This window comes from Rosa rugosa, chromosome 1 (assembly GCF_958449725.1).
Source record: "Rosa rugosa chromosome 1, drRosRugo1.1, whole genome shotgun sequence".
Taxonomy (NCBI): Eukaryota; Viridiplantae; Streptophyta; class Magnoliopsida; order Rosales; family Rosaceae; genus Rosa; species Rosa rugosa.
In genome coordinates this window covers 20,749,576-20,761,747 of record NC_084820.1, presented here as the reverse complement: position 1 = coordinate 20,761,747, position 12,172 = coordinate 20,749,576, and positions in this window count along the sequence as shown.

The following is a 12,172-nucleotide window of genomic DNA, read 5'->3' as shown; positions in this document are numbered from 1 at the left end:
CGTCCCTGATTTAATCTGAAATCTGATCGGACGCACAGGATTAATCCGACTTCCAAGCTTGATCTAGGACGATCTAGGCCAAACCAGACTTAGCTCCAGGTATGGAAGTCGATCACCCTTTCATTTTGAACCAGTTTGTAGTTGGTCACTTTGCCATCTGAGGTGGTTGACCGGCGTTGACCGCCGCGTTGACCGCCCACTGACCACCGCTTGTGGCAGCGCATTCGACCATATTTTGAATTTTTATTATCTAGGCTATGTTCTACGCATCCATACGAGCGTTTTGATATATTACAAGGTTAGGTTAGAAAAAGTTGATAAATAGTGGATTTACGTTTTTACGTTACTATTTAACGTTTTTACGTTTTATCTTAAGTTTACGATCTGCGAAGATCTGACCATCGGTTTTACTTCAAATTTAGATATGTTGATCGTATGACTGTCCCGATGACTTTGTGTGGTCATGGGCGAAGATCCGACCGTTGGATCTTCGTATAATTGTGAAATAGTGATTCGGAAGGCGATTCGTGAGAATCTAACCGTCGGATTTTCGTATAATTTTGTGAAGATGTTAGTAAGGACGATTCAAGAAGATCTGACCGTTGGATCTTCATTATAATTTTGGAGGATGATCCTAAGGGCGATCCGTGAGGATCTGACCGTTGGATCATCATTAAATTAAGATTCGACCGTCGGATCATCATATAATTAGAATCCGACCGTTGGATTTCAGTATATGTGTGGTTTATGAGTAATTTACTAAGTCAAGATAGTATCTGATTAGGTGATTGACGAATCGAGTTGGTGGACGATTCAGATGGATATGTGACTTTTAGAAGACGCAGCTGGAATTGGAGGTGAGTAAACCTCACGTGGTTCATATTACGAACCCAATATATTTAATTGCTTTATTTTGCAATCATATGAACTATTGTTGGTGTATTAGACATTCCTGTGTGAATGTCTGTATATATATTATTACGTGAAATAATATGTATTGTTGGAGTTGTGTTGAGTTTATTGTTGAGAAACAATATATTGTGAGGGGTATTGAGTTTATTGTTGAGAAACAATATATTGTGAGGGGTATTGAGTTTATTGTTGAGAAACAATATATTGTGAGGGGTATTGAGTTTATTGTTGTGAAACAATATATTGTGAGGGGTATTGAGTTTATTGTTGAGAAACAATATATTGTGAGGGGTATTGAGTTTATTGTTGTGAAACAATATATTGAGAGAGATGTTGAGTTTTATTGTTGAGGAACAATAAATTGTTGTGATCTGTGGAGATCAATAGGTCACGGGGTGACCATGGCATACTATCAGCGAACCACGCTCTCGCGCCGGGTAGGTGGAACTGAATAGTATTAAATCGTGAACCACGCTCTCGCGCCGGGTAGGTGGAAACGATCAGTTAGAGCTCTAGTCTGTCTGCCAAATATTGAGTGACCTTATGGGGGAAATTGAGAGTAACTCATAAGTGTCTATATATATATATATGAGAGTGAGAAAGTAACGTGGGTTTGTGGTGGTCTTGTAATTTAATAAATCAACAGTTCTTTCTTGTTTACTCATACTAGCTGTCAAAAGCTTACCGGGTTTTGTGTTGTTGCAACTCCCGGTACACTATTCAAATTGTGTAGCGGGTAATCCTACAGGACAGGAGAACCAGGACGGTGATCGTGCGGTTAGAGCAATTGTTAGAGTTTTACAGCAATTGTACGTTGTGAGGTGTGTTATGCTCATTTGAGCTTTACAATATTGCTTGTGAGAGTGAATTGTAATAATGAACTCGAAGTTTCGAGATTTGGATTTTGTAATTGTAATTATTCATGTTTCGGATTTGAATTTATTATTCAAAATTCGGGGCGTGACAGTTTGGTATCAGAGCGTAAGGTACATATTTGGTGATAATCAGTACTCCCCGAGTGATGGCCCGTCTGCAGCGGATCCCCATCATATACTCTTCGGTACTGGTATAATCATTGGGTATGTCTTAGTATGGGGTCTAGACAGCGTGTATGTCTGTAGGACGGTAGAGTTGTCTTCTAAGTTCGTATTAGAATAAATTTAGTTTCCGCAGGTTGTAATCTTCGAGGAATAGAGACCTCTAGATTTAACTCTGATGAGTCGGTGAGATTTGTTTTATGGAAGTGAGGTCCTTTTGGATGTTGAAGTGTTGGTTGAAGGCATGATGTTGACCTATGCACGTACCTAGTGTGGATACGAGTATGAATTGTTATAAATTTTGTCTTCTTAAGTTGGACGTACAGACGTTTGGATGGGATGTACGTATCAAGGATTAAATATCTTGTTTTGTAATGAGATGTCCTTGTGGAGTTTGTTAGTAGGGTTGAAGGTTAGGAAAGAAATTATTGTGGTTACTTCTTCCTTGTGCTTGTAAGTTGTTAAGCAGGGTTTAAGGTGCGAGACAAGAATTTTATTTTGTGCTCGATGGTTAGAGATGAGAGACCATTGTTTTGGGTTGTCGTTGAGTACTATAATTCCTTCAGAATCAGGATTGTTGGTAGAATTGGAATTAGTAGTAGTTTTGATGATTCGGAATTTGAATTGAGTTCGCGAGACGTGTCTTATATACGTGGTTGATGTTGCTTGCATCATTTTGGAACGATACGTTACGATTCAAAAGGAAAACTGGATTTGAAATTTATTCATTTGAACACCATGGGTTGATGACCTGACCGTGACTTGTGAATATAGTTTTGTTCAAGTGAATGAAATTGAATTTTGTGGCCTTTGTGTGGTGAACTAGTTTTCTTAAGTTTTGGATCATAGTATGGAGATGGACTGCAGTGAATTTGAAGTTGTTGTGTGTTTTTAAGTTTAAGTAGGCGGGACACTTAAAGTTTTGCAAGGGAGTTGATTTTGGTGTAATTAATTGGGAGAGTTAGAATCAGTTCTTGTGAATGATGTTGGATGAGAGTGTGTGCCTTTGGTGATTGATTTTAGGTGATATAGTTAAACGCAATTTCGGATATTGATTTTAGTGACTTTGTTAGGTATCCATGGTGGTTCAAGTGAATTACTATGTGATATGGAGTTTGATTCGAATTCTGAATCGCTAAATGTTAGGGATTGAATTGTGGTGAGTTTTTGTTGAAGCAATTGATAGATGGAATTATCGAGATTCTATAAGAGTTGTAAGAGTAACTCTAAAGACGTGGGTTTTTCCTAGCTAACTCAGGATGTGTTTAGCTTTATAAATCCCTAATCCTATCGATGAAATTGTTGTGTTTGGTTTGACTCAGAGGATACTAGCTAGACCTCGATGCGACTTAATTGATTGTTGGATTCTTTTTGAGTGATTGTTTTTATTGCATCATTATGAAAGATGTGTGCAGTAGAGTTGTTTATGGTTTTGAAAATAGTATTGGGTGACCAAGGTTCGATCCTTGGTGTTGTTGTTGGTTAAACAAAAAGAAAAGAAAACATGCACACCATCTTATTGATTTTACATTACAAAAAAAAAAAAAAAAAAAAAAAAAAAAAAAGGAAAACGAGGACTATGCTATACTAAGCCTAGTCAGCAGCTCCGGATGGATTGAGGCTGAGCTCAAGAGAAACGTTTGAGCCACTGTGGTAACCGCCTGAGCCACCAGAATAGTAACCAAAAGCGCTACCTTCCTCGGAAGTAGCCTTCAGGTTACCAAAGACGTCCTCGCCGTGCACGGGGAACAGAGGAAGAGTTTGAACCTCCTGGTGATCTCCTCCTCGTTGTTGCAGGGATGTTTGTCCTCCTGTTGTGCCAAAAGAGTTGTACTGGTATTAGTGTTGAAGTGTGAGGAAGAATATGAAACAAAATTTAAATCAAGAAATCCTTCATTACCAGTAGAATAGGTGGAACCAAAGTTGAGATCAATGGATCTACCATCATCAGTAGAACTAGTGGACCCAAAATTGATGTCAATGGATCCACCAGCCGGCCCAAAATTGATGTCGATGGATCCACCAGCACCAGTAGAACCAGTGGACCCAAAATTGAGATCGATGGATCCACCAGTACCAAGAGAACTAGTTCCCATGGGCACTGGAGCAGCCTGATTACACCTATTCATCTGCTTCTCTCGAGCCCTGACGTTCTGGAACCAAAAGTAAATGTTCTTACCCTCAACATGTCCATACTGGTTCAGCTGGAGGCAGATCTCGTGAATGTGCTCTGTAGATGGGCACTTAAATCCCTTGACGTAGTAAAGATCCTTGAGGATTCTTATTTGTTCTGGAGTAGGAATCCATCTGGTACGGCTTCGCCAGAAATCCATGTTGGCACTACTTCCAGCTGCTTGGGTGTTTCCTCCCTCCTCTGTTGGTTGCTGTTGTTGTGGTTCCATTTGTTGCGGGGTTTGGAGCTCCATTAGTTGCAGAGTTCGTGGCTCTTGGGTCATGAGGTGAGAGGATGTGAATATCGAGGAATACATGGTTTAGTGTTTGAGGGAGATTTTGTTAGAAGGATTGGAGTTGTTGAACTGGTGATTGGAGATCTGAGATTCTCAGAGGAAAGATGAAATCGAATCTTCAAATGGGAGAGAAGATCAGAAGAGAAGGATTGAAATTGATGAAGAAATGATTTGAGTTTCGAGAGGAAGGCTGCAGAGTTTGAGAGAGAATGGCTGGGGAAAATTTCTTTTCTTTGGTGTGAACAGTTTTTCTCCAGGATGCACCTATTTATAGAACGAGGTGAGCAGATCTCCACCGTTGGATGGACGATCTCTGAGATTCAATCTACGCGTTGGATTAAAGTCATCCGAAAACCCGGAAAAGTTGTTGGCGCGTGGAGAGCGTGTAAGGGGACAGGCCGAACCTCGAGACGCTGTGGCAGACAGCTTTAGCCGAAAGTGATTTGCTTTCCGTAAATCACGGAAGAGACGTGTCGTGGCACGTGGAGTGTACCGACAGTTTGTTGTTATTCTATCGCTTATGATAGAATAAATAAAAGAAGTTGCATGGATAGTAACGAGAGCAGCTGGTGCTCTAGTGGTTGAAGAGCAAGGCTCTTGTACAAGAGGTCAGAGGTTCGAACCTTGCCTCTCGTTTATTTTTATTATGTTCGCTTATGACATAATAAGTATAACATTTGTACACATTATATTAAGCACAGCTTGTGCTCCAGTGGTTGGGGAAAAAAGGTTTCGTGCGGCAGGTTGAGGTTTCGAACCTTGCCTTCCCCGTTATTTTATTTATGTCGCTTATGACATAATAAATATAACACGTGAGCATATATTAATGAAGGCAGCTCTTGCTTCAGTGGTTGGGAGCAAAACCTTCGTGTTCGAGGTCGGGAGTTCGAACCTTACCTCTTACAAATATTTTTGGATCTCGTATATGCTTGATATACGGACGTATATACGGTCTGTACGGTATGCATACGTATATACAGTTGTACGGTATGCATACGTATATACGGTCTGTACGGTATGCATACGTATATACGGTATGTACAATTTCATACCGTAGCCGAGCTGGAAGTTGGTGGGCCGATTGGTAGGCCCAAATAGTAAGCTCAAATAGTAAGCTCAAATAGTAAGCCCAAATAGTAAGCCCAATTGTTCGGCCCGATTTGTAGGCCCAATTGTTCGGCCCGAATGGTAGGCCCAAATAGTAAGCCCAAATGTTAAGCCCAATCGTTCGGCCCGAATAGTAGGCCCAAATGTTAAACCCAAATTGGTTTGGGCCGGTTCGAAATTTGGATGGTTCGGTTTCTTCGGCCCAAATGGCCAGCCCTAATGCTTAGCCCAAGGATTGAGCAAGCCCAAGTCATCATCGCTGGGTGACATATTTTATTGGCGTGCTTTTGGGGATGAATTGTTTTGAGTGATGCATCTCTATTGTTGTGTAGAATAGTGCATGCTTAAGTTTTACTATAGAGATTTACCGTGATGCTAATTGAGTAGCGAAATGCTTTGTGGGAATGTTTACTGTGCTTGTATGCCAGTACAGAGTGATGATCTAAGTGAAGATCTATGTGATGATCTATGTGAGGATCTATGAGATGATCCATGTGACGATTTTGTGTATGTGATGTGGAGTGTTGTTGAGCAGTTGTTTTGTGAATTTACATTGTGATGAAAGGATTTAGGGGCCATAGGAATGTATTTTTATACAAGGGGCTGTGGCTTTGTAGATTTCTACAGATTTGGAAAAGATGGAGATTCTATGGTTAGGTCAACCTTAATCGAGAGGAATTGACTTACGCTCAAATTTCGGGACGAAATTTCTTTAAGGAGGGTAGAATGTAATACCCGAAAAATCCAAATTAAATTCCGTTGTTTTTTAGAAATGATTTCACGATAGTGGGAGCGAGTACGAGGCTTGGAGAAGTGGTGGAATTAGTTTGAACGATTTTATTTCGAAATCGTACGTATTTAGGAGCGTCTCAAAAATTGACTTTTTATACGTATGGAATTTCGGAAAACTTCCTTCATGAAAGTTGTAGAGCTCGTCGATACGATCTCGTGCATATGTGGAACGTAATATTCGGAGTTCGTATGATTAAGTTATGAATATTTGAAAATTGGGAATTTTCTATAAATAGGAAAAATATCTGATTTTTTTCATTAAGGACGAAAAAAATCTGATTTTTGCGGAATAGTCCCCCCCTCTCTCTCTCTCTCGCGCAAAACCCTCCCACCCTTGCCGACCCGCCGACCCGACCCGACGCCAGCGGCGCCGTCGCTCGTCCTCCGGCCACGACCCGGCCCTCCCCGAGGTCGCCTCGAGCCGTCCAGCCGCTCCCTGCCACCGCCTTGCCCCGCCGCTGCCCCCAGATGGAGATCGAAGACACCCCAGCCATGCAAACCCGACCAGGCCGGAAATCCCCGATTCCGGCGTTGCATGGGCCGATCGTTCCCATTTTCGTGATCTCCTCTTCCCCCTGATCATCCCCATGTAAGCCTTTCATCACGATTTTGTGTATAGAACGCTAGATCATGGTTTGACTTTTTCGACGTCCCTGATTTAATCTGAAATCTGATCGGACGCACAGGATTAATCCGACTTCCAAGCTTGATCTAGGACGATCTAGGCCAAACCAGACTTAGCTCCAGGTATGGAAGTCGATCACCCTTTCATTTTGAACCAGTTTGTAGTTGGTCACTTTGCCATCTGAGGTGGTTGACCGGCGTTGACCGCCGCGTTGACCGCCCACTGACCACCGCTTGTGGCAGCGCATTCGACCATATTTTGAATTTTTATTATCTAGGCTATGTTCTACGCATCCATACGAGCGTTTTGATATATTACAAGGTTAGGTTAGAAAAAGTTGATAAATAGTGGATTTACGTTTTTACGTTACTATTTAACGTTTTTACGTTTTATCTTAAGTTTACGATCTGCGAAGATCTGACCATCGGTTTTACTTCAAATTTAGATATGTTGATCGTATGACTGTCCCGATGACTTTGTGTGGTCATGGGCGAAGATCCGACCGTTGGATCTTCGTATAATTGTGAAATAGTGATTCGGAAGGCGATTCGTGAGAATCTAACCGTCGGATTTTCGTATAATTTTGTGAAGATGTTAGTAAGGACGATTCAAGAAGATCTGACCGTTGGATCTTCATTATAATTTTGGAGGATGATCCTAAGGGCGATCCGTGAGGATCTGACCGTTGGATCATCATTAAATTAAGATTCGACCGTCGGATCATCATATAATTAGAATCCGACCGTTGGATTTCAGTATATGTGTGGTTTATGAGTAATTTACTAAGTCAAGATAGTATCTGATTAGGTGATTGACGAATCGAGTTGGTGGACGATTCAGATGGATATGTGACTTTTAGAAGACGCAGCTGGAATTGGAGGTGAGTAAACCTCACGTGGTTCATATTACGAACCCAATATATTTAATTGCTTTATTTTGCAATCATATGAACTATTGTTGGTGTATTAGACATTCCTGTGTGAATGTCTGTATATATATTATTACGTGAAATAATATGTATTGTTGGAGTTGTGTTGAGTTTATTGTTGAGAAACAATATATTGTGAGGGGTATTGAGTTTATTGTTGAGAAACAATATATTGTGAGGGGTATTGAGTTTATTGTTGAGAAACAATATATTGTGAGGGGTATTGAGTTTATTGTTGTGAAACAATATATTGTGAGGGGTATTGAGTTTATTGTTGAGAAACAATATATTGTGAGGGGTATTGAGTTTATTGTTGTGAAACAATATATTGAGAGAGATGTTGAGTTTTATTGTTGAGGAACAATAAATTGTTGTGATCTGTGGAGATCAATAGGTCACGGGGTGACCATGGCATACTATCAGCGAACCACGCTCTCGCGCCGGGTAGGTGGAACTGAATAGTATTAAATCGTGAACCACGCTCTCGCGCCGGGTAGGTGGAAACGATCAGTTAGAGCTCTAGTCTGTCTGCCAAATATTGAGTGACCTTATGGGGGAAATTGAGAGTAACTCATAAGTGTCTATATATATATATATGAGAGTGAGAAAGTAACGTGGGTTTGTGGTGGTCTTGTAATTTAATAAATCAACAGTTCTTTCTTGTTTACTCATACTAGCTGTCAAAAGCTTACCGGGTTTTGTGTTGTTGCAACTCCCGGTACACTATTCAAATTGTGTAGCGGGTAATCCTACAGGACAGGAGAACCAGGACGGTGATCGTGCGGTTAGAGCAATTGTTAGAGTTTTACAGCAATTGTACGTTGTGAGGTGTGTTATGCTCATTTGAGCTTTACAATATTGCTTGTGAGAGTGAATTGTAATAATGAACTCGAAGTTTCGAGATTTGGATTTTGTAATTGTAATTATTCATGTTTCGGATTTGAATTTATTATTCAAAATTCGGGGCGTGACACCATGCCTCCCCCTATAGAGCATATCTTGCTTACATGAACATGGCAGGAGGAAACATCAAAATAGCCGAGGAGACTAATTACCCGTAACTAATTCATAGAAACTCCAAATGATATACCGTCAAGTGCGTTGAACTCGTTTCGACGTCCTGGATATTTCTCGTGTTTTGAGTTTTCCCAAATTCCAAGCCGAAGTACCTTGAACATAAACTTCCACTTAATTACGACAATGCCACTCGTCCTCACTTTAGCTTCAAGCTCGTCCTTGGGCTTCCAAGGCTCGCCCCTCTTGACTTATCCTTGTCCCAAGGCTCACCCCTCTTGGCATCTCCTTACCTCAAGGCTCGCCCCTTTCGGCATCTCTTTGCCTCAAGGTTCGCCCATCTCGGCATCTCCTTTACAATATGTCACGATAGCACAACTCTTAAGTGCGGCTCGTGACATCCTCCCCCACTTATAATGTCAATGCCCTCATTGACGTGCGCTCCTTCTTTTCTTCAAGATGCTCTATAGGCTTGCAAACACAGATGCTTCATTCACTGACTACTGCCCCTCCATTCTTGGAATCACTTCGCGTGACGACCTTCTCTCGCTCACCCATGAACTTGGCAAATTGATTCTGTCAAAACCTTCTCGTGCCCACTCATGAACTTGGCAGATGACACACACGCGCCGCTCACGTGCTTCAACTTCTGCATCAGCCATCTAGAGTAAATATTCCACCACCGCACGTGTTCTTACCTTCTTCCCTAATCACGTTGGTTCCTCTCTCTCGGACTCCAAGCTTCTCTTTTCCGCTTCTTTCAAACTCATCTTTAGCTAGACACCCTGCACTCTCTCGGTTACACTTTCGGGTCGTCTGCCGTCCTGAACCATCTTCGGTTCCAGACCTCCTTGCACCCACGCAGTTGCTCAGAGTGCTTCTCTTCCTGTCTTGTGGCCTTCGTGGCCTTGGTGGGCTCCCCCACTTTTCTTCGACATTCTCATCTGAAACTTGTTTGAACAATACCATCTAGGTTACACCTTGTATACTTCTTTCTTTCAATGTCCACGCGGTATTCTCACAAACTTTGATGGGAGTGCATTCCTCTGGACGAGGCTCTCTGGCTCCCCTCATTTCTGCGGCACCCTGCTTACAAATTCCAACCGGGGGGGTGTGTCCCTTTCGGACAAAAGACTTTTTACCAATTATGCACATGACACTCCGCTTACACTTGTGATCATCCCGCATGTCCATTCAAAGTCTTCGATCTTTGCTCTCACTGTGGAATTGACACTATCCACATCTCAACTAGGCTTTTTCCTGCCTTTAACAATGCACTTCTCGCATACTTGGCCATCATGGCCTTTGATCTTCACTTGCTCGACCCACTTTGGTCATTGCATAAGCTCACTTGAAACCAGAATGAAGGTTACTTATCTCACTTTCTCTTGATATGATAGCTGACAACTCATGTTAACTGTTGTGGCTTACATGAACTCGAACATCTCTGGAGCAACTATTAAGTGCTTTAGCTTCCTTGGCGAAATGCGCTCCTCGCGCGGCTTACAATCTCAAGGATCATTCGAGAAATGCGCTCCTCTCGCGGCTTATAGTCTCCTGGAGAATGACGGCTTATAACTTCCTTGGAGAAATGCGCTCCTCTCGCGGCTTATAATCTCAAGGAGAATGCATCTCTATCAACTGATTTGCTCATTTGACTCTTCATTGGACACTGCACTAGTCCACCACAAGTGTCAACGATTTGATTTAACTCTTCTTTACTTCTTCCGGCACCCAGCTTGCTTCGTTTCTCAACATTTGGGCACTTCTCATCCCTTTCTTCAAGTTCAAATGGATGGAGTAAGGCTGCAACTCACGCCTGATTAGCTTGTTTGGCTTTCTTCACCATTGTCAAATTGGTATCCCCCTTGTAGCACTCGGGAAGAGATCCCAGTCTCCACTCCTACCATGGAAGGCCATTCCCCACGAATGAACCAACCTGGCTTTGATACCAACTGTCACGGGCCGACTTTATACGCAGCGGAATTAGCCCGTGAAGCACCAAGGTTCCTCTGAACCGAGGCCAGCCTATCTTCCTTACTTCACTGATACTCCATTTTTCTTTTTCTTTCTGTGTGCTTCTCTTGTCAACTTGACCCCCTTCGACATCATCCTCTTACTTGTTAAGGTTTACCAGCAAAAGCTACTCACACCTGAGTCTCACATCCTGTGACTAACCGATCACTTCCTTGTGTCATGGTTGTCTTCCAAGACACTCACCCAACCGATAGGCTTTCGTGTCAGCCCAGCTTGCGCCAGCCCATTACTGACCCGCATGCATCCGTCACGTCGATAGCAAGCAACATGGTCGTGTACCGAGACTAAGTTGGGATTCACATTTCTTCCTTGAGTCATTCATTAGTGGCTTGCACACCTTCCTCACTTCGTGGGCATCTCTCGCACCACCCACTCAGCTCTAAGACAACACATGTCTTACATATTTCACCTCGTGGGCATCACTTATGCGACCCACTCAGTCTTCAACTCAAGGGCAACCCAGGCCCGCATACTTTAACCTTGTGTGCATCACTTACGCACCTTACTTGACAGCACGTGCCCGCTCACTTCGTCTTGTGGACACCACCTGTCGTCGTATCTTGCCTCGTGAGTATCTCTTATGCAACCCACTTGGCTCTTGGGCAACATCGGCCCTCATACTTTGCCTCATGGGCATCACCTAGACAGTCCACTCAGCTCATGGGTAACACGTGCCCGTCTACTCAAGCCTTCATGGGCATCACCTAGACACCCCTCTCGGCATCTCCTTTACAATATGTCACGATAGCACAACTCTTAAGTGCGGCTCGTGACAATTAGCGTGGCTCCTTTTTAGCTACCAAATTAAAGTTGATTACCTTTGGTCATTTTCTCATTTATGTTTTTATGTTAAAAATCTCCAATTTTAAATGCAGATTTTATTGAACAATTTTTTTTGGAAGTCGAATATATCTATTGATACTTTGATAGTTTAATAAGTAGAATAATAATTACTAGGAGTCGTTTAAAAGAGCCATTACATAGATCACACTGTAAGAGTACACCCCAAATACAATCTCTGTTTTTTGGACTAAGCCCACATAAAAGAAAACTAGGAACCCTGAATGGCAAAAAATAAACTTTAAAGCGAAGTCCCTATTTTTAATGTGACATATGCACTCTTGAGAAAAAATGACCCTATCATCTTTCCATAAGAATTATGAAAGCCCAAAGCTAAAAGAAAAATAAAAAACCGAAAAACCATCTCAGCCCAAAACCAAGTACAACTGCCAAGAGCCCATGAAAACCAACT